At 50.7% G+C, this 26,829-nt stretch overlaps 1 long non-coding RNA gene across 1 annotated transcript; it reads left to right on the top strand.

Moving 5' to 3' along the window:
- Positions 1-20,755: 20,755 nt before the first annotated feature.
- Positions 20,756-26,208, top strand: LOC124095792 (uncharacterized). Its single transcript, XR_006852600.2, has 3 exons — positions 20,756-21,308; positions 22,405-22,950; positions 23,927-26,208. It is a non-coding gene; the product is annotated as an uncharacterized LOC124095792 (long non-coding RNA).
- The last annotated feature ends 621 nt before the right edge of the window (positions 26,209-26,829 follow it).

The raw sequence follows: 26,829 nt of genomic DNA on the forward strand, positions 1-26,829 counted from the left end.
GGTTATTTTGTGCCCAGCCAGACTGCGGCACACATGCACCAGGGCACTTGCGCCCTAGCAGACCCACTCCCGCCTCCTCCAAAGTCACTCCTTACCCTCCCGGGCATCCCTCAGGGCAGCAGGGCCTGCTGCAGAAATTACCCAAAGACGGAAGGAGACAGGAGCACCATCCTCAGGAGGTTTTGTGTGGATCATGTGGATGCTGAGGTCAGGTCGGGCTCAGTGGGACCTTCAGTGAGCTTAGTCACTGTCATTGTTTAGCCATCCAGACTCTCCCATGCTGTGGCCCTCCCACCCAGGATGGGACCAAACGTGAGCAAAGTCAGCCAGGCTGCTTACTCCCCAGTGTCCCCTACCTCCCTTTCAGGAGAGCTCAGAGGCTTGGAGAGGAGAGTCCCTGTCACAGGACAGTGAGGAGCTACTCGGATGATCTGGAGTGATGAGCACCCCACATGAGGTACTGGATAAAGAGGGACATGCAAGAGGTCTCCAGGTGTATGTGGCTGACCGTGTGAGTTGAGAGGCAGGCCAGCACCTCTGTCCCCTCAGGAGAGACAGCATTATGCCAAGTTGGTGAGGACACTAGAGAGCCCCATGTGCAGGGCTGTCACCAGCTCCTCTGGCCTCCTGGCCCCTGGGTGCTGTAGCCTCAGCCCACTTGGGGCTTCGCACAGGCACCTGGACGGAATGGCAGGAAGTGGCCCTTCTCCTGCCTTGCTAGGTGCTCACCAGGGAGGAATCCTTCCCAGAGATGGATGTGAGCTCATCACGGGAGGCCTTCCTCCTCGGCACCTGTCAAAGCCACATCCAGGAAGAAGCTTGGGGCCCCAGAAAACCTGGGAAGCGGCAGAGGCTGAATCCTCCCCAGAACCTGTGTCCTTGCAGCCCCACCCACCACATCTGTCCTGCTTCTGGGTTCTGCCTCAGTCCCCAAGGGCATGGGCTAGGTGCCTCAGACCTGCATCAGTGGAGACCACTCCTGCAAGACACCACTCCAACACTCGTGGGAACTTGGGAATGGGGGGATGGGCGTGCATGCTGAAGTCAGAGCTGGTGGCACATGGAGGGCGAAATGCAAGGTTCTGGGGAGTGAAGCCATATGGTGCCCGCATGGGGGACTGAGGGCCAGGCTGATGGAGCCCAGGGGTGAGCACTTGCCTCGCTCCTGAGGTTCTATCCCTGCAATCTCAAAAACACAAACACCAAAAGCAGACACTGAGAGCCCATGCCCCTAGCCCATCTGTCCGGAGCCTTTCTCCCTGGGCCTCGCTGTGAATAATGCCTGTTGTGGACTTTCAGGGTAGAGTCAGGAACTCATCTTCACAGTGTCACCTCGAAATCTGCTCCAACTGCGGCCATCGGTCCTCCCAGGGTTCCCCATGTTCAACTCTGGTCCCCCTAACTATTTAGGTATCCGCCTGACCTTGACCTTCTGTTGCTCTTGGTGTGAGAACTCCTGCAGGGGCCCCACGGTTCTGCCCACTGGCCACCCTTCTGCAGGGCATGGGGTCCCATATCCATTCCACTGAACACATTTCCCTGGGATTGGGATGCCGGACTCCTCCCATTCTATAAAACCAAGCATTGCTCAGGAAATGTGACTTCTTACTGACAGTGACAACGATGATGATGATGAAGGTGATGATGATGAGGGTGCTAGCCATAGTGACCTCCAGAGATGCCCACATCTTCATCTCTGCAACCTGCAGAGAAGTCACTTGCCCAGCAAAGGGAACTCTGCAGATGTGACTGAGATTAAGGACCTTGAGTGGACCTTGAGATGGGAGGACTATGTTAGATCACCCAGGTGGGCACAACTCACCCCACCAGTCCTTACAGGCAGAGAGCATGTCCTGGCCTCTGACCCATGCAACAGTAAGACCACACACACATGTTGTTCAGCCCCTGACTTGGAGGTCACTTGTCACAGCAGCCACAGGGACACACAGACGATGTCAGCAGCACACCTGACCTGGTCAAGAAGGTTTCCTTGGCAATACAATGTGCCAGCACTTCACACACTGACTCTTGTCTCATCCTCCCAGCAACCCCACAAGGCAAGACCCTTGTCGCCCACTTCTCAGAGGGGAACTGTAGGCTTGGGGAGCCCAAGGGCCGTCATGGCTTCTGGTTTGCCTATGAGGAGGCTGGAAGTCACACGCAGTTCTTTGAGGTTTGAAGAAGCCTGTTGATCAGAGAGCCCTGCTGGTGAGGGCCTGCTGCCGTGGCTTCTCCGTCTCCTCTCCTCCTAGCTGAAGGCTCAGCTGCTGGGTTGAAGTATGCCAACTGGTGCTGTCGCCGGCCAGGGAAGTGCCAGAGCACTGCTCCCAGACAATCCAAGGGACTCTGGATTGTAGAGGTAACTTGAGAGGGTCCCCAGTGTGCCCAGGACACAGGAGCCCTGCCCTGGAATGGACACAGCCCATCTCCTCCTCCCACCCAGCGTGGGTGCCCTCGCCCACACACCCTACTGAGCCCTCCTGAGTTGTCAGCATCCGGCAGGTCAGGTCCCCTGTCCCGCACAGCTCTCCATCCCACCCTGCCAGTTCCAGCAACTTCCTCCTCTCCTCTCCCCTTGCCCGTCCTCAGTCGAGGCTGCCAGGAGCGGCTCACCTACTGGCAAGAGTCCTGAGCAGTCTGAAGGAAGCGACTGGGGGAGCCGAGGGTGGGCCTCCAGCCTCTGTTTCTGCTCTCAGGCTGCACCTGCCACAGAGGCCCGGGGCTCGTACTTCCCTGCTTCCCGTTTGGCGGGCTTTGGTCTGAGCCAGGAAACATGGGTGCAGGGTCAGAGTCCCCATTCAGTACAGCTTGGCCTTGTGCACCTCAGACAAGAAGGGTCCTGCGGGCTCCTTCCCTGCACGCCCGTCCTGCCTCCTGCGAGACTCCCCATGGGCCGTGCTGATGTCCTCTGCTGCAGGTCCCTGGACAGTCTTCTCTTCACCTGCCTGGAGACTTCCTATCAGGGGTGGGAACCCCTCCACAGCTTTCCTGAGAAGCACCCACAATGCTTAAGATGTGGCCCATCCCAAAAGGGTTCCAGTGCTGCTTCTTTGGCCCTCAGAGTGCTGCTGGGGGCCCTGGGGGGACCTTCCCGGGGCGGGGCCTGAGGGCAGTTGTCAGGTCATGAGCAGGTGCTGCCCTCAGAAGGAAATGGTGCATTTCTTGCAGGACCCTGGCTGGTTCTAGCAAGAGGGTTCTTATACAAGAGAAAGCCTGGCCCTCCGCACTGTCTGCTTCCTGTCTTTCCCGCTCCCAGGTGCTCCTGCCATGAATTCATCCACCAAGTGACACAGCCAAGGGGTCCTCAGTAGAGCCAAGCAAATGTCAGCACTATGCTCTTGAACCTTCAAACTATGAGCTAAATTAACCTCCTTTTTTATGCATTAAACAGCCTTAGGTATTTTGTTATAGCAACAGAAAACCGACCAGTTCCACATCCATCCTTGTACTTCCCAGTGGGGGGAATACACTTGCTCACTGCATCCTGTCCCATCCCCAGAGACCTCTGACCCTGAGGCACTATGGGTGGGAACAGTATAGAGAGCACACAATGCCACTTCTGTTCCTTTGAGGGCCACCCACTCACCAACTGCTCCTGGCAGGGCTTTGAGGATCTGGGTCACACCGTCATGCGGTAGCATAAAGCCTCAGATACTAGACACATGATCTGCTCCCATCTGATTTTAAGCCAATGAGTTTTTGAGCCTGGATCTGGGGTTTTACACTGATCCCTGTGAAATCCCAGGCACATTTCTGTTCCCAGAGTTTGTTTTCTTTTCTTTGGGACTGGCAAAAAGGTTCAAAATCTCCAAAGTGAATGTCCACCTCATTCCCATCAGGCCATGCGCCCAGGTAAGTCAGACAGGCCTGCGTTGGCATCTGGATCTCATTTTACCAGCTCTGTGACCTTGGGAAGCTTTCCTAAATGCTCTGAGGCCCAAACACGGGGCTGATGAAGTCCACTTGGGTGGTGACCATGGTAGGACTCAGTAGGTCACACGCAGGGCAGGACTTAGGCCTTCCATGTGACCCGCAGGTGCCAGCAAAGGGCCACATTCATCCTGTGCTTGGTGGGAGGAGGACACTGTGGGTGCCCCGGGGCCCTGGGCCAGCCCCGGAGCCTCCAGTGAAGCTGGTCTTCTGATAACAGCTCCACCTCACTGTCTGGAGCGACCTCCCTCAGGAGGCTGAGCAGGACCAAGTGGGGCAGGTGGACGTGGATCCTGGACCAGCTGCACTTGGCTGACCCACGGACTGCTCAGGACGAGGTGCATGGGGCCTAGGGAAGGAGGTCTGCTCTGGGAGGTGCAGGCCCTCCTGAGGGGGACAGATTTGAGTTTGAAATGTCCACTGTCCTGGCTCTCTTTCTCTGAGGAGGAGCATCACCCCCACACGAGATGGCCCTGAACCTGGGAGGCCCCTGTGTGACCAGGAGACCCTCCTGGACCCTCTCAGATTGAGTCTGAGTCCCAGAGCCTCCCTGGCATGTGGGGTCTGCCCAACCTTGCTTCCCCGACTCTTGCTCCTCTTAGACCAGCTCTGTTCTCATCTCAGAATCCAGTGCTGGCAGCATCTTGTTCCTGGGCCCGTGTGGCTTTCACTCCCTTGGGTGTCCTCAGACTCCCCTGTCCTGCCACCAGCCATGGAATCGAGAAAGCCTCTTAAAGGTCAGGCTCCCCAACCTTGAGGAGAAGACACCGTGAGCACAGAGACCTATTCATCTGTGTCTCCAGGGCCCGGAATCACGTCAGGTACCGTGAAATGTCCCGTGATATTTCCTGGATGAATTAATTACAAATAAAAACAGCACCAAAGCCAGCTGACTGGGTGCCAAGGCTGGCCCAGCTGGAGGAGCCAGAGGGGAGGGGACAGAACCAGCCACGGGCTTCTTGAGTCAGGAAGAAACCAGGTCCAGGCTTAGCACTAAATGGCTTTGTCTCTGGTGTGGTCACCTCCCAGCCCTGGATCGTCCCCTGCTTTGTGGACTTCACTGGATCTTCCAAGGCCCCACCTTCCTGGTCAGCTCAGGACCAGGCCTGCTCAGAGGATGTGGGCATCCAAGGAGGAGAGCGTCAGCCTCTCCCCAGACGGGCCTCTAATTGGCCTCTCAGTTTAAGACAAAGAAGAAATCAGATTAAAAACAAAAAAGTGCCTAGGCCCCACGAGGCCGGCTGATCACCGGCGGGTTTTCCGTCTCATTTGCTGGCTTCTGTGTGATGTGAGGGCTCATTCTGCATCAGCGACACTTATAAGAAATATGAGAGGAAATAAATCTGCTGCCGACATTCCCCACCATGCTGCAGTAATTACAAACTGCCGTCCCGAAAGCAGCCTGAGGTGGCTGAAACCCGTGAATGCATAATGCTGGGGAGGAGGGGGGAGAGAAGGGGGGAGAGGAAGAGGACGGGGACAGGATCCCAGGTGCCCTCAGCCCTCTGTGTGCCAAGCACCGAGCCGGACTGTGAGCTGCCGTGCTCCTCTGGCTCCTTCACGATCCCTGTGAAGTAAGACCACTGGAGCTCCAGGGTCAGAAGAGAGCAGATCAGAAGCCTAACCCGGGCAGGCCAGCGTGGCGTGGAACGTGCATCCAGTGGAGCCTCTGAAAGTGCCCCGTGCCAAGCGCAGGCACCTGGGAAGGAAGAGGAAACGGAGGCCAGCAGCAGAGAGCAGCTGGAGGAGGGGCACTGCCTGAGCCCACACAGCTGGGCGCCCAGCCACACGGGCACACACAGGGGATCAGAGAGGAGCCCTGACAGATGGAGCAGCAGCGTTCTCAGATAGGGACGCCAGGAGCTGCCAAAGGGAGAGACAAGGGGTGGGATGGGTAAGGAGGGTTTGATGAGCCCACCTGCCCCACCTGCCTGGCTGCCCAGAGGGTACTAGAGAGAAACACCACAAGGAGAGCCACGACCCAGTGACAATGACAGTCGGGAAAACTTCTTAATGCCTTCTCTGTGCCCAGTGAGACCCAAAGACTCCCACATTGATTAACTCCTTCCCCTCCCCTGGAAGGTAGGTACAGTACTGCTCTTCCCCCCGTCCTCCCTCTGCGCCAACTGGAGCCAAGGCCTGCAGCTCATCCTGACACGCAGCCCTGTTACTAAGACCCTCAGATCACTGGCCTTCAACCCTCCAGTGAGAAGGTCACCTGCACAGTCCTCCGAGATGGGAGGCAGCGATGGAAAGTCCTGTGCATACAGCTTCAGCCCTAATCATCTTTCTATGACTTGCTCACTTACTTCTGACTTGGGACTTGGCGACCAGAGATCATAAATCATTGAAGAAAGATTCCAAATTGGAGAAAACCAATGCAAACAAGCATGGGAGGAGGAAAGAAAGTGAGAAGAAACAGGAAATGCAGGGACCAGAGCACCTTTCTAAAATTCAGAGATGGGAGATGATAGACCATGTGACTACCAACTACCACATCATACCCCTGCTGAGATCTAAGACACGAGATGATGGTCATACCGGGGAGTTTTTTCTTGAGATGATAATATTATCTAACCAGCTGTCCACATATTTGAATCAAATCCCACTGCCCATTCCACTTAGTCTTTTTCTTTCTTCCAGGTGTGCACACGTGAGTGTGTGTGTAAAGGAGAGCGTGTGCACGGGAGCCACCATCTCGTTACACTCCCTCAACTGCACTTGGTTGCCATGTCTTCTTAGTGTCCTTTAATCTAAAAGTCTGCGCTTTTCAGATGTTAAAAATATTGATGTTTCTGAATATTTCATGCTAATTGACTTCAAGATCAAACATCAGAATTTGTCCGATTATTTGTCTGATTAAATTCAAGCCATTTTAAAAATCGCTACCCTGCCTTTACTTTGTTTGCCTTGTATACCCCACATTTTAGGGGTTTTGTGTTTTAAATCATTAGTTAGTTGTCTTCCATGAGAGCTATAAGAAAAAAAAAACAGTCTTTTGTGTTTACCTTCTCATTTACTATCTCCTGAGGATTCAAATTCCTGTTACTGTTATTATCTTTTGACCTTGGCATCTCTGAGGAAGACAATAGCTCTCACAGAGATGAAATTTAAGTGAAAATGTTTTTATTTCACCCTGATAGAGTAGATATTTTGTTGGATGCAGAATTTGGTCTTAATAGTTGGTTAGTGTTTTCTCATTCAGTGTCAAGGGTCATTCCATCGTCTTCTGGCCTCCATTGTTTCCAATACCAAGTCAGCAATAGCTCTATGCTTCTCTTTTTTCTCCCTATCTCTGATTTTTATCCATTTGACTATAGCACCTCCAGACATGATAGTTTCTCACTCTCACTCTCTCTCCCTCCCTCTCCCTCCCTCTCTATGTGGGTGTACACACACACACACACACACACACACACAAACACACACACTTGGGGAGTTGTAGCCATAATTTCTTAAAATACTTCCTTTGTCTCTGTTTCCTTAGCTTCTCTTCTATAGCATCCTGTGTTAACTGTTAACTCTGTAGTATCTTAATGCAGGTCCCTGGGGCTTCTTTAAGTTTCCATGTTCTGCTTTCTCTTTTTCCCTTGAGTTGGGAAATGTCTACAGTGTTTCCCTGAAGCTCATTCATTCCTTTTTCTTCCATCTCAAGTGTACTATTGAGCCTGTCCAGTGAACTTTTCAATCCTGTTCATACTTTTTAGTTCTAAAATTTCCATTTAATTTAATAGTTTACATTTTTCTGTTGAAATTTTCTACCTATTCACTCAGTAACATCAATTTTTCCATTATGGGAACATAGTCATAACAATAATTTTAAAGTCTTTGCTAAGTGCAACTTGCACATTATTGAATTTGGTTCTGTCGACTGTTTTGTTTCTTATTTATTCTATGGATCATATGCACCTATTTTTTGTATGTCTAATGAAATTTGTATTGACCTCTGAAGATTGTAGAAAAGACATTGTAGAAACTCTACCTCAGTATTATGCAAAACCTTGGTTTAACACTGTGCTCATTCAACTCTGTGGAAAACTCATGGTATTTTTCAAACCCCTCTAACCTCATGAGACTCAAAATTTGAATTTAATCTCCTGTAAGGATCTTTGGTGTGCCTTGATTAAACCAGACCATGCCATTGTACTTACTTGGACTTTCTGTGTCTCAGCTAGAGGCTAAGATAATAATTGTGAGTGAAGGAGGAAGAACTCCAAAGTTCTCTGCCTTTCTTTTCCCTGAGCACTGCTTGGTCTACAGTGTCCATCTTCTCTTCTCAACGTTGTATCAGTGCCATGTGAGAAGACTGTTACGCTTGTCCTGTGTATTTTCAGATAACCTCAGCCACAGACTCTCAGCACCTCTCACATCAACTTACCAGACCCTTTCTACATCGGTCCTCTTTTCCAGTGCCCACCCTTGGGGATCCCCTCTGCCTCGAGCCTGGAACTCTTCTCTTTATTTCAGCAGCTCACTAGGGCCCTGTGATCTATTTGGGCCAGTTATGGTTTGGATTATGAGGTGTCCCCTCACGAAGCTCATGTGTTAATGCAAGAAGGTTCAGAGTTGACATGATCACATTATGAGAGCTGTGATCTAATATACGAGCTAATCCATTTGATGGATTAAACATTTTAAAAGACTATTGTACCAGGTGGTAACTGCAGGCAGGTAGGGTGTGGCTGGAGGACATAGGTCACTGGGAGTGTGCTCTTGGGGATTGTATAGCTTGACCCTGGCTCCTCATTCTCTCTGTTTTCCGGCTGCCATGAGCTGAGTAGCTTTCCTCTGTCATGCCTTTCCACCATGTTGTTCTGCCTCTCCTTGAACCAGAGCTCTGGAGTTGGCCAATCATGGGCCAAATCGCTGAGACCATAAGCTCAGATAAATTTCTTCCCCTAAGTTGTTCTTGTCAGGTATCTCAGCCACAGAGATGAGACACTGACTAACAAAGGGCTGCAGCTCACCATGCTGGTGCGGAGATTGTTGTAGGCATAAAGCTGATCATAAGATCCACTTCAGGAGTCTCTCTTTTCCCCAGGATTGCAGATTGGCATTGCCTATTGCACACTGCCCCCAAACAGCTATCTCCCTTGTTCTTTCCAGGTTTATATTTGTTTACAGTAGAAGGAATGATCCAGGACCAGTTGCTGCATTATGGCTAGAGGCCTGTGAAATGCATTTTTTTTTATTCCCAGACTCTGAATTACAGAAAAGCCTAGGAAAGGGAGGGCAAAATGGCTGTCAAGTGAGCCAATCCACAGAGTTTCCCAACCCAGCAATATATACAGTCAGCTCCAAAAGAAAAGGAAAACAGCTTCAGATTTGCTAAGTTTTTTTAAAAAAAAATGATCATAAAAATAAATTAAAATGACCCTCTACGTGTCCTTTCTTAGGAAAGTGCTGGAGGAGACACTTAGTGAAATGAAGAAATAGAAGAGGAAGACCAGGATCCATAAGGCAGAGCATCCAACTTTGGAGAGTCACGTTATCAAGGGGAGGTCCCAAGATGGCCATCATGGATCAAGCTGAGAAAGCAAGGTATTCAGATGGAACTAAGAGGAGGTAGTGATGCAGAAGGCAGCATTTCCAATAACATAAAAATAAAACTGGCTGCCTGTGACTATGGCTGAGTATGTGAGAGTACTTTACAGGCATAAAACAGAGGGAACACTAAAAAACATAACAGTAGGCACACTGTCTTGTTTATAGACACAAATTAGAGAAAATCAAGGCAATTATTAACTCCAGACAAAACAAAAACTGGTAGGAGAAAGTCTACATGCATGACTACTACGTAGCCTAGCAGGGACCAATATTGATGAAGTCTTAGTTCTATAAACATTGTTCATTGGCTGAACCAAGAATTGCATAGAAATATCACTAAGGCATGTCAGCAGAGAGCAGTGCTGCAGTGGGGGGCTGTAGTATCAGGCAGAGATGTAGGCTTCTCCTTCAGATGCACCTCGCTCAGATCTTGGCTCTAGGCCTGGGATCCTCCTTCTGTGATGTGTATATTCTCTCATAAGATTGCTGTATTAAGTGAAATAATATACAAGGTCTCATACACAGAAGGACAGACACTAAATATATTCATTTTCAAAGTTTTTTCTCTATGCACCCAGATGACTATTTTTTTAAAAAGTGATAAAGTCGTGCCTACCCCAGTTGCTTCTCTAAGCCCATCCCAGCTCCCACAGCTGCCTTATCCAGCCCATCCTCAGGCATCTGCGCAGACCATGCTCTGACCACACACTGCTCCCCAGTCCCTGGGGCATGTTCCACTGTAACTGGCTCTGCTCTGCCAGGGCGTTTGCTCTATCTGGAGCACCCTCCTTAACCATCATGTCCACTTGTTAAAAATTGAATCGTTTATTTCACTTAAAAGGCTTCTAATTGGAATTATTTATTCAGTTAGTGTTTAGCACATTCTTCTCTTCATTATGGTGTATCTATGCGCCGTGCTCTCCCTCAAAGATGGTCTGAGCCAGGATCTAGCTTCCATTCAGTCTGACCAATACTTATTTGTTAAGCCACTATTGGAGGCCAAATACGTGCACGTAAGCACTGAGGATTTAGGATTATTTATATTCATATGTTCATTCATAAATGAACTTACAATGTGCCAGGAGTTCTAACAGCAATGGGGATCCATGTGACCATGACATAGCCTCCTACCTTACTGTGTTTATAATGTGAAGAGAGACACACGAAAGGGAATCATAAAGGCAAGTTAGATCTAGACTAGGGCAGGAACTTGATCCATGGGATCACAAAGAAGGGACACCTACCCAGGCATGAGAATTGTGAGAAGGCTTCTTAGAGAAAGGGGCTTTTAAGATTAAAAAAATAAAATAAAATGAGCAGCAATTTACTAGAGGATCCAAGGTGAGAGGTCAAGGCTGAGGAAAACCCTAAAGACGTGAACATAGTATGAGAAAATCAAAAGGAGTGAGCGGTCTCCTCTCCCTAAAGGAGTCATGAAAGTTACAGTGACATTTGATCAGAACCCTGAAGGCTATTTAGGCTTCTGGTTGTTATGATTTGAATATGAGGTGTTCCCCAAAAGCTCACCTGTGCGACAATGAAAGAACTTTCAGAGGAAAAAAATGATTAGGTTTGAGAGGTGTGATCTAGTCAATGACTTAATCCACTGATTAATTGGGGGATTAATCCACGGATTAATTGGCAACTCTAGGCAGGTAGGGTGTGGCTGGAGGAGATGGGTCATTGGCAGCATGCCTTTGGGGTATGTATTTCGTTCCTGTTTGCCACATCTCAAGCTGCTCCTCTCCTCCAGGGCCTTCCTCTGTGAAGTTCTGCCTCACCTGGGCCCTGGGCAGTGGAGCCTGCCTCTGTGGACTGAGACCTGGGAAACCATGAGCACCAAATAAAGTTCTCCTCCTCTGTATGGTTCTTGCAGGTCTGGTCATAGAAATGAAAAAGCTGTCTAAAACACTGGTATTATTCTAAATTTTTTTGGTGAATAAATAAGTTAATGCATTGATTAATAATCTTTAAATAAATGAATTACCATCTTTCGTCCTGGAAGAATAACTTAAATTTCTATATAAAGATTTCAACTCAACAGCATCTATGTTTGTTATCTCATCTTAGGAGATTGTATTATTGAAAAAGTGTGGGGTTATCTTTTTTTAAAAACATACTTACTGCAAACTAAAAATTAATTTGTATCTTAGAATCTTGCTAGTTTTCAACCCTACTCTAGTGTTCAGTTCCATTAGAATTATTTTTTAATCAATTCAGGTTCCATAACACAGAGACTAGAAGAAAGTATTAGTGGGTGTATGCTCTCTTTACCACAGAAAGCCTTCAAAACAAAACTATTGCATTTCACAGTGAATAATTTCAGCTGTACTAATAGTGGTTTCTAACTGCATCATCAATAGTATTTCAAAAAGAAACAAGTATCTCATACAATGGAGTTGTGTACATGAGGATCCCATCACGGAACATGGCCATGTTGGAGGGCATTTTCTGAAAGCCACTGGGTGCCTTGCTCTATGTCCTGGGGAACTAGAGAAGCAGAAGATGCAATTTTCACTCTTTGAAATGCACTTGGAGGACTATCAGGTAGCTCTAGGCAGACAGGGGCCAATGCCTCTCACCTCATCCTTCCTGATTGCTGCAACAGAGGGCCTAGTGTAGGCTCTCTTCCTGCCAATCGATCCTCCACATCGTCAGCAGAGCGAGCTTTCTGAAATACACTTCTAAATAAATATTTTCTCTAATTTGTCTTTGCTGTACCTTCATTTCTGAAAGATATTTTTTCTGGGAATACATATCTAGATTGACATGTTATTTTTTTTTATTTGAATATTGTAAATATGTTATCCCATTGTCTTTTGGTTGCTTCAAAAATAAGGTGGTTGTTTTGCTTGTCTCGATTCCCCAGACCTAATATATCTTTTCCCTCTGGGTACTTTTATAATACCCTATTATCACTTCTTTTAAGAAAAAAAAAATGATGTGCACTGATATAGGTTCTTCAAGTTTGTTCTGCATGGAGATCTCTGAGCTTCTTGGACGTAGGACTTTCTAGTTTTTATCAAATGTGGGGAAATTTTGCACATATGTCCTTGAAATTTTTTGATTCCTCTTTTATTTCTGGGACTCCAACTCACACTTATATTTATCCTACAGCTCACCGGTGTCTTGTTCATTTTATTTTCAGTCTTTTTGTCTTTGTTTCATTTTGAGTAATTTCTATTGCCTTAACTTCAAGTTCACTAATCTTTTCTTCTGTATCATCTAATCTGCTCTCAGTACCACCCAGTATATTTTACATCTCAGATATTTTTTCAGCTCTAGAGATTGAATTTGGGTCTCTTTTTTATATATTTTATGTATCTAATATAATCATGTTTTCCTCTATCTTCTTGAACCCATCGTGCGTATTTATATAATAGCTGTTGTAATCTCTTTGTCTACTAGCTCTATTGCCTATGTCATTTATGATTTTTTCTATTGATAGGTACTTTTTATGCTCATTATAGATATTTTTTTTTCCTTCTTTAGCTGTCTAGTCAGTTTTGCTAGGGTCCTAGATACCAGTGGCTCCAATGTTGAAGACCTGCCTTTTCTTTGTATTTCTACAAATGTTCTTGAGGCTTGCTCTTGGTAAGGTACTTAAAGACAGGTTGATTCTCTCAAGGTACAAATTAACTTTGTCCCTTCAAAGAGACAATGCCCCCTGCATACTCCCCTGAGGCTCTGGGGTCAGGAGTTATTCCTGTCCTGTCCACACCAGCAAGTCTTCCGTCTGCCCCTCCTGGAGGCCTTCCCTCACAGTTTCCTCTGGTGTCTGTGCTGGCCAGGCCTCTGCTGGGGACTCAGGAGGACTCCTCCACAACCCCCAGAACTCTTTGTAGGGAGCCCTCTCCTTTCAGGAACACAGCCCAGGGAGTCCCAGCCCCGGGGCCTCCCCAAGTCCTCCATTCTGTCTCCTGCAGCACTGGGCCTCTCGTGTCCCCTCTCCCTGCACCGCAGCCTGGACAGTCTCCCCAGGCCACAGAGAAGAGCGTGTGCAGGGCCCTCCTCAGGCCCCTCATCAGGGTGTCCTGTGCCGTCTGGTTGCCACGGCATGAGCACCTCTATCTGTGTATCTTGTCCAGATGGAGAAGCCCAGTCCCTACCCCTTCCTGTGACTGGGGTGGAACTTATCTCCCTTCTTTAAACAGCCAGAAACTTCCAGATGCTGAAAGAAAGAAAGGGAGGGATGGAGAGAAAGGCAGACACTGGGAGTGACATGTCAGGACGTGTGGCCTGCTGCTGGGCTGCCCTCTGGACTCACCTCCTGTCTGCTGTCACCTGTGCCAGGACTCCAGCTACAGGTGACCATTTAGAGCTCAGGATTCTCCATGACCCTTTGTACCTTTGTGTGCTGTTCCTGCCACTCCTTGGGTCCTGGGGCGCTTTCCCTGCCATGCCTGGGCCTGAACCCCGCCTACCCTTTAGGGATTGACTCAGCACCTTTCCTCCCGCTCAGCTGCCAGCTCCACTGTGTCTGGGCATATTGGCCAGAGAGACTGATGTTGGCAGGGGCCCACTGGGCAGTTGGCAGGGGCCCCGGGCAATGGGAACGGCCATTCAGAGGCACTGTTTCAGCCTCAACCCTCTGTGGAAAAGGAATCTGATCTCCAACTCCTGAGACCTGGGGTCATAGCCCTGGAATCGCCCTGTTCCCAGGCATCCGGGGGCAATGCCTGCTTCTTTTCCAAGCTGGACCCTGCCCCCACATCTCAGTGCCTCCAGATGCTGACAGGGGAGCTCCACGGCAAGGGCTGGCCTGTCCTCTTCTACCTCATCTTAACTGCTGCCCTCCCAGGGGCCTCTTGCCTGGAATCCCAATCCCCACAGGGAGACCAGCGCGGGGAACTCATCTGCTCGCTCTCTCTCTGGCAGAAAGGTGACATTCCACACTGCATTTTTTTGCTGGACCCTGGGCTATAAAGATAGAGCCTGTGGAGAAAGGGGAAATTTATTGCTTAGAGATTCAGATAGAAAGCAAATATGCGAACAACAACCTGGCGTTGAGGGGAGCCTTGCTGAGAAAGGGACCCCTCCCTCCGCAGCCCTGGGAGGCCTCCTGTTCCTCAAACAGACACTGAAGAAACGGAGTAAGGAGGTCACAGCTCGTTCCTGGCTGCAGAATAGGCTGTAAGGCGACCCCTTCAAACTCCCCGATGAGGAAAGCCCCCTCCTGGGAAGGCCTGGGCTGGAGGAGCCAGAGGTAGAGGGACTCCGCAGCTCCAGCAGGTCTTCTGCCAGCAGTGACCGTGGACTGTGGCGTCCCCATCAGCAGAGGTGCCCTGAGCCTCTTGGAGGCTCCACCCAGCTCTGCTGTCCGTGAGGGGTGGACCCTCTGGGTCCTCAGGTGAACAGTCCCTGGCTCCTGCTGTGTTGTAGAGAGGAAATGTGTGTCCCCTTTCTTCCTGTAGAGAAAGGAGATGTTTCTGGCAGTCTTCTCCCCAGGGGGAGGGGTCCATGGTCACCTGAAGGCTACGATCTGGAGGTTTTCCCGCCCCAGTCCTAGAGCCCAGCCTGTCCTCATGCAGCCAGCCGGGATGGAGAGCGCTTGTCCCCTGGGGCCTTTGACCTTCATCTGTGGTGTTCAAGGTCTGAGAAGCCCTCCTGAGGCCTGGTAAAGCACATGGGCTGCAGGGCTCAGGTCCTGGGCTGAGCCAGAGCAACCTGGGGACCCAAGCCCCCTCCTCTGCACCTCAGGTTCTCCAGGGATCCCAGCAGCAGAGGATACAGGACTGGCCCAGGTAGTCTCTTTGAGGAAAGGTAGCCTTACAACAAGTTGGCTTTCATTGCCATTCTAGAGAGGGCAACACCTCATCCTGTAGGATCCCAGGAGGGCCATGGGCGGAGCAGAGAAGGTGGCCTTGTAGACAGGAAGGGGCTGGAGAAAGCAGAGACAGAAAGCAAAAGGCTGATGGTTAAGTCCCTTTTCTTATAAAGGTTCAAGCAGAAGGGACTCCCGGACTTTGCAGGTGAAAGTTGGCCAAAGCGCTTAATTCCTTAAGAAGATCAGACAAGTAGCTAGGTTTAGGTTTGGGGCATGGAACACCAGCAAGAGTGGCTCCACTGTGACTGGTCTGTGGGCCTTGTGCAGGAGCCCAGTTTCCAACCAAAGGTCTCTGATAAATGCCACTAAACGCATTGGTGGAATGAGCTCCTTTCTCTTGGCCAACATTCTTGGGCCTGCATTTCACATGACGGTCATGCTGGTGTGAGCTCTTCTCATGGTCTGGATCTCCAGGTGCTCTGTCCCTGCCCTAAGTTCCTCCTAAGACAAAGGATCTCACAGTAGAGACAACAGAAGGACTAGAAGGCACCGCAGGAGCTTCACGTCAGATCCCCTCTTGTTCCAGAGGCTGCAGTCAAGTGCCTCTCCAGGCCCCAGGAGGGAGGCTGGGACTCTGTGGCCTGAGGGCACCTTGGGAGGTTCCCCTGGGGACCTGAGGATCCCTGTGCTGACATTCCCTCTGACTGGCCCTTTCCACGGTGACCTTCCCACGAGGCGGGCTCCATGAGCAGCCCTGGCCCTTTGGAAGCATTTTGACAGCCTCCCACTTTGGAGAGCTCGGCAGTTATTAAGATGGAAGAAGCCAGCTGGGGCTCTGTCAGGCAGCCGGGAAAGCCACAGTGGGGCGGGGGGGAAGCATCAGGAAAGCGCACGGTTGATAAGGACCCCAGGCGGGGTCTCCCCAGGCCTTTGATTAAGACAGGCCAAGCCTGTCCTCGCCGCTCTCAGAAACGTGCTTTCTGTGAATCTGGGGCCTGGAGTTCCACACAAGGAGGCTGTTAAAAGATAGATTAAAAGGCATAAAAATAGTATGCGATTTCACGGCACAGGGAGGCCTGTCAAATCCCCGCTCACAGAGTGAACTGCTTAAAGGCGATGATCAAACTGAGTCACCAGGTCTGCTCCGATGGGCTGATGCCTCTTGAAAAGGCAGAAACCGCACTATTGTTTGTGTCAAAAATACTTCTGAAGAGGCTGCGGAAATCAAAAGGTCCCAGTGTGCCCAAGTCTGAGGGAGAGAGAGGGGAGAGAGGAGAGGAGAGACAGACGGGGCAGCAGGTGTGCTAGAAGCAGCCTTTCAGAGCAGGAAGGGCGGGGAGGACTGAGTCCTGGAAGCAGACTGAGTTTGAGACCCCTGGAGTTCCCGGCTCTCACTGAGGTTCTGCAAGGTGCTTGACATTGTTTGAGGCACCTCAGGCGTGATAACTCAGTGAGAACATCAGCACCTTGAGGGTGCTGTGTGACACTGAAGATGTCATGCGCCTCTCTGAACCTCAGTGTCTTCTTTTGTAAAGTGAGGCTAACCATTCACATCGCTCCAGGTGGTTGGGAATCCATGTGAGATAACATAGTGAAACACAAAATGGCAGGCCCCAAAAAAGGCTCAACCTATGAGGTTTGAGTCTGAAGACCAGGCACGGGACAGTCGTAAGGATGATGTTGACTGAGAACAGGTTACTCCTGGCACTGGGATGAACACAGCGTGTCTGTGCATCACATCTTTCAAACTCTCCAGACAGTCCTTAGTTGGGTAATGAAGAATTTTAATCCCAATTTGAATAATAAAGGGACCAAGGAACATTGAACAGAGACTGGATCCAAGATCCTGTGATCCTTGCCACTCTGCTGGAGACTTTCTAGAGTGACAGAGGGCTAACCTTGGAGTCACCTATAAGGTGACCCAGCATCAAACCCTCCCTCTCCCCAGACTGAGGCCCTCTGAAACAACTGGGTGTCTGGTCAACCCACACCCACTCGCACTCTTCCCTTGATGGGCAACTCACTCCCTGATGGAAACTCCTGCTCAATTTCCAGATGGCACAAATGTTGGAAAGTACTTCCTCCCCCCATCAACTGGATTGAATTCTGGCTTAGAAGGGGACCGAGTAGACGCTATCTGAATTGTCACTTCCAGGGAGGGAATCTTTGACAAGTTCCCGTTGCTTTTAGAGGTAAAATAATCATCACTTTTTCTTCTTAAAAACTGCCAACAGCATGGAGAGAATCCAGACTGAAGAGGAAAATTGCTTTTCCTCCTTCCTCTGGCACTGCCAGGGCAGAGCAGGCCACCGTGGGCTCTGCAGCCGGGGCTAAATTTATTTTCATTCAGGTGTTACCGGACTGTGCTTTCCTGCTTCTCTCTGATCAATGCTCTCATTAAAGCACCCAGGCTCGGCAATAGATTCACCGTAATGCCTGTCACCCTGGGGTTCCAGCAGCACGGGCTCAGGGACTCTAACAAGCTGCTAAGAAGGTAAAGACGAAAGCCCGTCCTCTCCCTCCTGACACAGAGACCTGAAATTGTTCCTGTCCATCTCCTAAAAGCAGTTCTGTTGACTGGGTTCCTTTTCTATCGGAGTTTAGAGGTCACATAAGGAGAAAGGGAGGCTGGGGAAGTATTTAGGTGAGCAGAATGCACTCAGAAGAACCACCGGAATGTTCCCTCCAAGGTATTGGGACCTTTGAACAGCATTTATTTCTGGTTTTCTTGACCTGGCAGAATTGCTCGCCCACGCAGGAGGGTTTCCCCTCTACCTCGCTGCTCTCGTTGTCCCGAGTCTCATGTATTTTAACGGTCCCAAGCAGGCCGTGCACGTCCCACCCATCCTATTATTCACAGTAAATATTTATCCTGAGCGTTTCCAGTGTTGCCTCGGTTCGTGTTATCCGCCTACTGCTGCTGCGCAACTTAAGGGCTGAGCACCGTAGCCGTTCTCCTTCGATGGCTTCGTTTTGTGTATAATTACACACAGGGCAACGACAACCATCACCATGCAGGATGCTATTTCCTCAGTGCAGCTCTTTCTCCAGGATGATTCGCCCGCTCAGGCTGCAGACGTGTGTCCAGGTTCGTTTCTTTCTGGCGTTTGCCCGTTTACCGCACGTCCATCGGGAGCTGGGCACCAGTTTTACCACCGCTTTGCCCACACTACATGGTAACAGTGTACCCGCATGATGAGCTCTCTCTACCGTCCTTCACTTTAGTACAGGCATTATGTTTTTGCAGGGAAGTGATAATCACCCTCAGAGCCTCCCATTTCTACTGCAGATGCCAGGGTGGTATCGGACATGAAGACTGTAAGACCCGAGATACCCACGGTGGGGTCACAACACTCCTGCCTTTCAGTGGTCCAGGTCCCTGATCTCTTGCTCTGCAATAACCGTTAGCAATAGGCAGGCCAGCTATTTAGCTCTGGACTCAGAGTGGTTCCCAGTGGGTGTGCCAGGAGCTCCAGGGGTCATGCTTGTGTGACAGAAGAAGAACCTGGGCACAGACTAGAAGACCTTCTGCTGCATAGTGGCCAGGCTGCCCTGGGGCCCCCTGACCCTCCAGGTGGGCTCTGTGTGCCTCCCCAAAGCTGCCATATGCACCACCCTGCAGCCACAGCAAGGATGGCATTCATGTGCTGCCACTTTAAGCGACACACTTTGCCAAGGCTAGAAAAGGATCTAAAATATTTTTTCAGTGACCGAGACAGGGGTATAATTCTATGAACTCTTTCAACACCATAAAACACTGACTTTGAACAGCATATTACTGAACCTCCATTTGGTCAAAATAGAAGCTGCGTGCCTACACACAGAGCCCGGCTGGGGCCTTCCAGTGCTCTCGGTACCTCCCTCTTCCATTTCACAGACCAGGTGACTGAAGTCTGTAAAGGTTAGGAAACGTATCTAGGTCATCTCGGCAGCAAGCAGTGGAGCTAAACCCCACGCCCTCATCTTTCTCATTTCAGAGCCTATCACCCAACTCTGTGCCAACCACAGGGCGTTCCAGCTGGTTAAACATCAGAGTGCATTTTTGTGTAGCTTCTCTTTCTGTTGGAGAAAATCCTGAGAATGAGAGAGGTTGAGTTACTGGCCCCAAATCACATAGTGACAGATTGACCATTAAACCAAGGCTCCAGAAACCTTCCCTCCAGAAGAATTCTAAATAATGCATTACATGCATGGCTCAGACGGAGGGAGAACTTAATTACTCCTCTTGATTGGAGGTAGACTTAATGACTTGTTTCTAATAAATGTGGCATGGGAACAGAAAATAACTGTATAGTGAAGAAGCCATGCACAACCCGCCTAGGCCAAGCCAGCAAGCCACGCTGCTATCACGAACCCCCTAATGTCATGCAACCAGAGGGTGCTTCACCTCCTTCTTCTCAAAAATCTATGTCCTCAGTCGAATCAGACAAGTTGAAGCAGAGAGACATTCTACAAAATACCTAATAGTCTTCCAAACCATCTACAGCATCAAAGAAAAAGAAAGGTTTAAAAAGTCTCCGATCAGAAGACATCAAGGAGACGTGACAGCTACTGCAATGTGGGCTTGTGATTGGACCCTGGACAGGAAGAGGGCTTCAGAGGGAAACTAGTTCTCCAAATGCAGCCCCTTGGTTAAGAGCATGTCCCTCCGTCCATCTCCCAGTGTGGATGCCACTCCATGTTTATCCTGTAAGATGCTAACTTAGGGGATCCTGGGGGAAAGGTATTAAGGAATTCACTGTTACAATCTTTGTAACTTTTCCATAAATCTAAAGATATTACAAAATTAAAAACTGAAAATAAGATTAAAGATAAAAACAAAAGAAAAAGTGCTTGTTTTGTGGGCATTCTGTTATTGCTTGTAAAATTTCCTTCCAAAAAAAAAAAAGTGGAATCTAAAAGAATACTTGGAGACAGCTTTTTCTTCTGAACAACTTGCGCATATTGTTGCCTGCACACACACACACACACACACACACACTGCAAGCTGCTAAAACAGGCTCCACACACACTGTACTGTTCTCCCTTCAGACTGAGAGCTGAGAGGCTATGGTTTTGTGTGGCACTAGTTAGAGGACAATTGTCCCAGGTTGTTTTTGTTTTCTTTTTAATAGGGGCAACAATGCTGCAGCTGAGCTTCTGTAGAAAGGGGGTGACATTTTTTTCCATTTAAAGGGGGGGAGCAGTTAAAAATAAGCATTGGTACATCCTGCAATTATCATGCAGAATCCATGCAGGAGGGCGACATCCACAAGGCTGTGCGGCAGCTGCTGCTAACTGAAAGCCATCCTCAGCAGCGCGGAGGTGTACAATGCTAATTGCTCATCTAGTCCCTCTGCCTGGTGTCACAGGGAACCCACCAGGCGGGAACAAGTCTGCTTTTGTCCTGCAAGGTTCGCCCTGGGCAAGGAGTTTGTGGGAGGAGTGTTACAAGGATCGCGGTTCTGTTCACGGCACGTGCCTTCCATTCACTGGGAACGTCCAGCGGAGGAAGACTCCATGAAAACTGGTGTCAAGACAGTCACTAAGGAGACCCAAGCATTAATGGAAAATGAGCCACACGTAGATGGCGCTGGGCACTGCACTGTGTCTTTAATCCTCTGGCCACCAGCTGGGCAGCGGTATGTCCACCACACAGATATGCCACAGCACTGTGACCAATACCAGAGGGAAGTGGCAGGCATGGCTTTTGGCCAAAGCCCTGTCACCCACGGGGCGTCACGCCCCGCACTCGGAACACTGAGACGATGATTTCACTCAATGACCAATGCTGCGCCTCCTCACTCCAAAAGGAATTGAGATGCCCCACAGAGGCTCCATAAAGCCAGGTAGAAAACCCAGCACAATCCCCTAAGAATCTGTGTGCGGGTGACTGCTGGAGACCTGTGCCAAGTGCCCAGCAGACAAAGTGGCAAGGTCCATAGTGTCCATGAGGAAACAAGCGGGAGAGAGGAGGGGCCCTGCCAAGTACTCCATCAAGTCCCGCCTCCTCCACGGTGTCCTGCCTGAGCTGCATCACAGGTGACCCCTCCTGCTCGAAGTAAGCACGGCACACACTGCAAAGGTAGGTACGCTGTGACGGGGTCAGGTGCCACGTGCCAAAGGCTTAGCCCTGCCTCTCACATGTGAGGGGCTCATCGGCACTTCACCAAGCCTGATTACTCAACTGCCTACGGCAGACAAAATGAGCAAATGCTGCACAGTAATGGAGTGACACCGTTCAGCACTTCCCACCTGTGGGAGCCAAAGAGGATGGTGCAGGAGGCGGAAGGGGTAGAGGAAAGGGGAAGAAAGACAGAGAGGAGAATCGGGAAGGAAAGGAGGCTGGGGGTGGGAAGTGGGGAGGGACCAGGAGACGCCTGGGAGGGGAAGGAGGGCTAGAGAGCAAGGACAGGAGTGAGCTGGGGCAGGGGAGGGAAGCGGCAGAGGAGGGCGGCAGGGAGCAGAGGAGAGACCTCACTCTGGACAGAAGGAAGAACAGCAGCCAAGGGCCCGGCAGAGACGAGGGCGAGGGATGGCAGAGTCCAAGACGGAGACCTCTCCAGGGCCCAGAGCTGCTGTCAACGCCCCTATTGCCCTGTCACACCTCCCCCTGAGGGCCAGCTGAGCTTCTCTGTGCTTGGGGACATGGCCAAGGTCCTTACCACTGTTCCTTGGAAACTGGGAGGGCCGATCCCAGCTCTTCACACTTTCACCATCTCAAAACCTGCTCGGGGTACCCTGGTGGGTCGGCGAGGGCCCTGCCCCGGGGAGCTGGTCAGCCGGTGGGTGGGGGCAGAGAAAAGGACGTCACAGCCTGGTGAGCAAAGCCTTTGACAAGAGAAACCCAAAGCCAGGCCAGGCCTGGAGGACCACAGGAAGGTCCTCCAGAGAAAGCAAAGTGTCATGGACTGAGGTCCCTGGGAGTTCACCCACAAAGAAGCCGGAGAGCAGAACAGGTGGAAGGACAGACGGGGACGTGCGAGTCTCGGAGCCCAGCAAGGACACGGCAGCGCCCGGACACTAAGAGACAATGGCCAAAGCTGATTGCAGGCTGCACTGGTCAGGGTGGAGAGGCACTGAAGAGGGGGTGACAGCTGCGTGGTGGGTGGTGTCATGGGATGCTCCAAAGAGGCTTCTTGCTGTGGGACGAGAAGTTCATCTTGTTTTTCTGTTGGCAGGACAGAGAGGGGACCCGCTGGCATGACACATCCTGAGAAGGACATTACAGGAGCCAAAGAAGAGAGTGGGCAAGGCCAGTCCTGGGGAGAGCCAGAAGCTGGGTCTGTGGGACCAGATGCAGGATGGGTGTTGGGCTGGTCTGAAAAGCAGAGACCGGGGAGGCTGGGATTTCTGGTCTGGACAACAGGATGGAGGGCAGTGCTGTCCCAGGGACAGAGGCTCCTGAGAAAGGGAACGAGGTGGTTGGGCCTGGGTAGGAAAGGCCAAGTGAGTAGCATAGAGAAGCTGGATACGTGGGCCACAGTGGGCGCTGGCGAGATGTGTCTGAAAATGGCCAGGGAGAAAATACCCGCAGCGTTCCAGGCCACAGAGTCTCTGTAAATCCTGTCCTCTCTGCTGCGGCAGCTGGAAATGGCCACAGGTGGTGTGGAGCCCTGCTGCAGCTGGGCCTCACGAGCCCCATCGACAGAGGGAGCTGGACTTGGCTCTCGGGGCAGAGCGTGCAGACCCTGGTCTGGACCAGCAGGGAGATGTCTGGATGGGAGGTGAGAATCCAGGGAGAGATGACTTGAGGTTGTGAGTGTGGGTGAGAACCGGAAGCTGGCCCTGGGGGCCGAGGGCAGAGCCTATGGCAGGAGGTATAGACTATACAGAGAGATGCAGATATTGACTTAGACCTTTGCATTCAGGCCTGTGCCTGTGTCTATACAGATATAGATTTAGAGAAGAGATTTCTTTTAAGGGATCATATGATTAATGCTCATGTGACGTAGGAACTGGCTGGTCTGAACCTGCAGGGCAGGTGGGCAGGTGGGAGGCTAAGGCACACGGAGAGGCTGCCTTCTCTGGGTAGCACTTCCTCTTCCCTGGGAATCCTGTGTTTGCACACAGGCCTTCAGCAGCTTGGATGAGGTCCACCCACGTTACAAGGGTAATCCACTTGACGTAAAGTCAACTGGCTGCTGATGTTAACCCCCTAGATTAGGGTGTGATTAATTAGCCCAGCCAAGCTGACACCCCAAAGCAACTGCCACCGGGATCATCTCAGAATCCCTCCTTCTCCGCTGAAGTCAGCCAGTTGGATCGTGCTCACAACACAGGTGGCAGAGTGGTCAGCCAAGCCCCCTGGGTCATGGTACGGCTGCCTCTCTGAACCCAGGAGCTACCAGTGACCACTCCAGTGTCACCTTTGAAGGCTCAATCTGTCTCTGCAAAAGAAGAAAAAGTCACTCTTTGCCTGGGAAGCCCCATGAAATACTTCTTAAGAAGGGCCTTCACCCAGCCCCCCCCCATCCCTAGGGGAGGGGTTCAGAAGGCTGAGAGAGGAGCTGACAGGCCTCCTGTCCTGTCCTCATATGAACCCCAGTCACGAGTCCCTGGGTAGCAGCAGCAGAGGGGCCCTAGCTCCCGCAATTCTGGGGGGGGGGGGAATCATTTGCCAAGCCTAATAGTGGCACCATACATGTGTATACATTTTACACAAAGCCTGTTTACTCTGAAAAATCAATTTCACTCCTACAGATGGCATATTGCAAAAAGCAACGCAAACCCAGCAGCACCCCGCCAGCAACAAAGCTGAGCGCTTATCCCCACGTTGCTGAGACAGGTCACGTGGGAAGACGTGCACACTTGAGGCATCCAATCATTGCTGTGCCAGAAGAGCAGGAGCTTCCTAGGCAGAACTTCTATCTTGGTCTCCTATTCAAGTCATGTGGAGTGAGAAGACAGCCTGCAAGGGCCACCCAGAAAGGAGGGGACCCCAACACCAGGCCAAACAAGAGCAGGATGGGCCTGAGGTATCTGGGTGATAATTAGGAAAGTGCTGGGATATTGGTGCCTGAAAGGTGGGTGTGTCGGTCAGCTTTCCATCTCTGTCACAAACACCTGAGAGCAGCAGCTAATGAAGAGAAAAGGTTGTTCTTGCTCACAGTGTTGGAGGTTCCAATCCATGGCCAATTGCCTCCTTCTTTGGGCCTGTGTGGAACAGCAAATCATGGTAGGAGGGTGTGGCAGAGCTAAGCCTCCCACCTCTTGGCTGGAAAGCAAAAGGGGAAGGAGGAAGGGGCTAGGGTCCCTCTATCTCCTCCAAGAACATCAGTGACCTGAAGACCTCCCACGGAACCCCACCTGCTAAAAGTTCCACCACCTCCCTTAACACTTGGGCCTTTGAGAACATTCAAGATCCGAACCATAGCAGCTGGTCATGGGGGCTGCTCAGTCTGCTCAGCCACAGAGAAGGTCAGGACCTGATGACTCCCGTATAGAAGGCCCGCACCATAGATTTGCTGCCTTCTAGAGAGGGCGAGCGGCCTTGCCTCTGCCATGTCTGTGACAGGGCTGAGTCTGTCTGTCCAGGAAGACAGGGATGCAGAGAAATACTGGGCATATGCCCCTTTTATGTAAATCGCATCGTAGCGTCAAAGTAGACATGATTGTCACTGTGACTCATGTTCTGGGCCTCACCTTAGACTTCAGCCTCTGATGTGAACATTGCCCAGGGGCTGGGGCTCACCTGGTGCTAACACCGTGCCCAGGCTCTCCTCCCCGTGGAGGGGCACACCCCTGCAGGAATGTTCTCTAGCCTCCAAGTTCAATCACAGCAGACACAGAGGAGGGTGAGCAGCCCAGGGCACCCCCAAGGAAGGAGGGGAGGTGGGAGCCGAGGGCCCCTGTCCTTCCTGCTGGCAATTTCAGGAAGCACCCTGTGGTTCTCAGCTGGCACTGGAGGGACGGCACAGAACTGCCCGCTGCAGCGACCTCAGTAACAGGTCCACGTTGACATTGCTTTCTTTCCTGTTCCCTCTCTCCAGCCTCCTGAGGCCACCTGACAAATAACCATCCAGGTACAAGTCCCTTTGCAACCCTTTCTCCTTTCAGGGACTCCAGCTGGACACTGTCTCTGGAACAGTGATGTCCTCTCACTCCAGGCCCCCAGCGTTGGTGCAATGCTTCCTGAACTGCTGGGCTCCCTCTACGCTCCTGACTCTGGGAAACTCCTATGTCCCTTCACAAGCTGCAAGTCTCACGGGAGAAGCCACCATACACTCACCGCCACTCCCCTCTGGAAAACAGGGAACAAACATGGTCACAAGCCAGACGCAGATGCTGATTCCTTAACTCAACTCAAGATGTCATTTTGCATCAGCTGGAGTAAGCTCACTTATTCTGGGCAACAAACAATGCAAGAAGCTTTGTGTCCTACGCTCACGAGTTCTACTTCTCTTTTACCCTTGGTGTCCATAGTGGGCAGATGAGGGGCTCTGCCCTATGCGGTCCTCACCCAGTCCAGGCTCACAGAGCATCCGCTGATTTATGGCCATGATTGACAGGGGGGACACAGGCCAATTGCTCACTGGCTCTTAATGTCCCCACCCAGACATAACATCTGTCACCTTTACTTGCATGTCATTGACCTAACCAGTCCCTTGGCCACACTTAAAGAAGGTCAGGAAGAGCTATCTTCCCAGAGGACAGAGCGCTGCAAGTACTTGGTTTAAAACAAAGCCAGCAACTGCCCGCCTCACTGACTACACCTCCAGGCCCCAGAAGAGAGGCTTCTGAACCTCTCCAGGGCACGAGGGACGCTAAGTGGGTATTAGTTGCACAATAGGTTTTTTTGCTACCTTAAAGCACAAACTGTCGTTCACATTTTGGTTACCTCCAGTCCATCTTTTCTATCTTAGTAATATTGCCTTGCCTTGTGCACATGTATTTTTAAATGTCTAGTAGCATTTTAGTTACATAAATGTGTGCATCTATTTTATTTTTAGTGTTTGATTAATTAAATTAAATTTGTATGTCAAGGCATTTGTCTTCTTTTTCAGGGACTTCAGTCGCCTTCATTTTATTTTCTATAAAGATCTATGTTCTAGAATCACATGTCTGTCCCTTTTGAGTGGCTCTGTGACCCCTCCTTCTTTGGCGCTTGGGGAAGGGGCACACACTGCCCTTGCAGGAAACCTGGGCCCAGTTTAATGTGTGCAGCGCCACAGCCGAAGGGCAAAACCAGACAGAGGGGAGAAAGGAGACAGAGTTAAAGAGCCAGGGACCCAGAGAGGTCACTCCTGAGTGTCCCACCTGTTCCCGGCATCCCTCATGGGGTATGAGGTTAGGGTTAGGGTTAGGGTTAGGGCACCAGGTGAGCCCAAGCCCCTGGGCAATGTTCACACCAGAGGCTGAAGTCTAAGGTGAGGCTCAGAACACGAGTCACAGTGACAATCAGGGCATCATTTCAGAATTGGCGGTTGCAATGTTCCAAGCACCTGTGCTCCCCGAGGGCCATACCAGGGGGCAGACCCTGCCTTTGACCACACACTGGCCTCGTATGTTTGCCCCAGGTCACTTTGCATCAAGGTCACTTCAGCCGTCAAGGTGAAAACAAAGAAAGGTTGAATAGAAGCTGCCAAAGAGCCCTTCCAGCTGTG

The sequence above is a fragment of the Marmota monax genome, unplaced genomic scaffold (assembly GCF_021218885.2).
Source record: "Marmota monax isolate L192 unplaced genomic scaffold, Marmota_monax_Labrador192_F-V1.1 WCK01_AAM20220418_F8-fsc00073, whole genome shotgun sequence".
Taxonomy (NCBI): Eukaryota; Metazoa; Chordata; class Mammalia; order Rodentia; family Sciuridae; genus Marmota; species Marmota monax.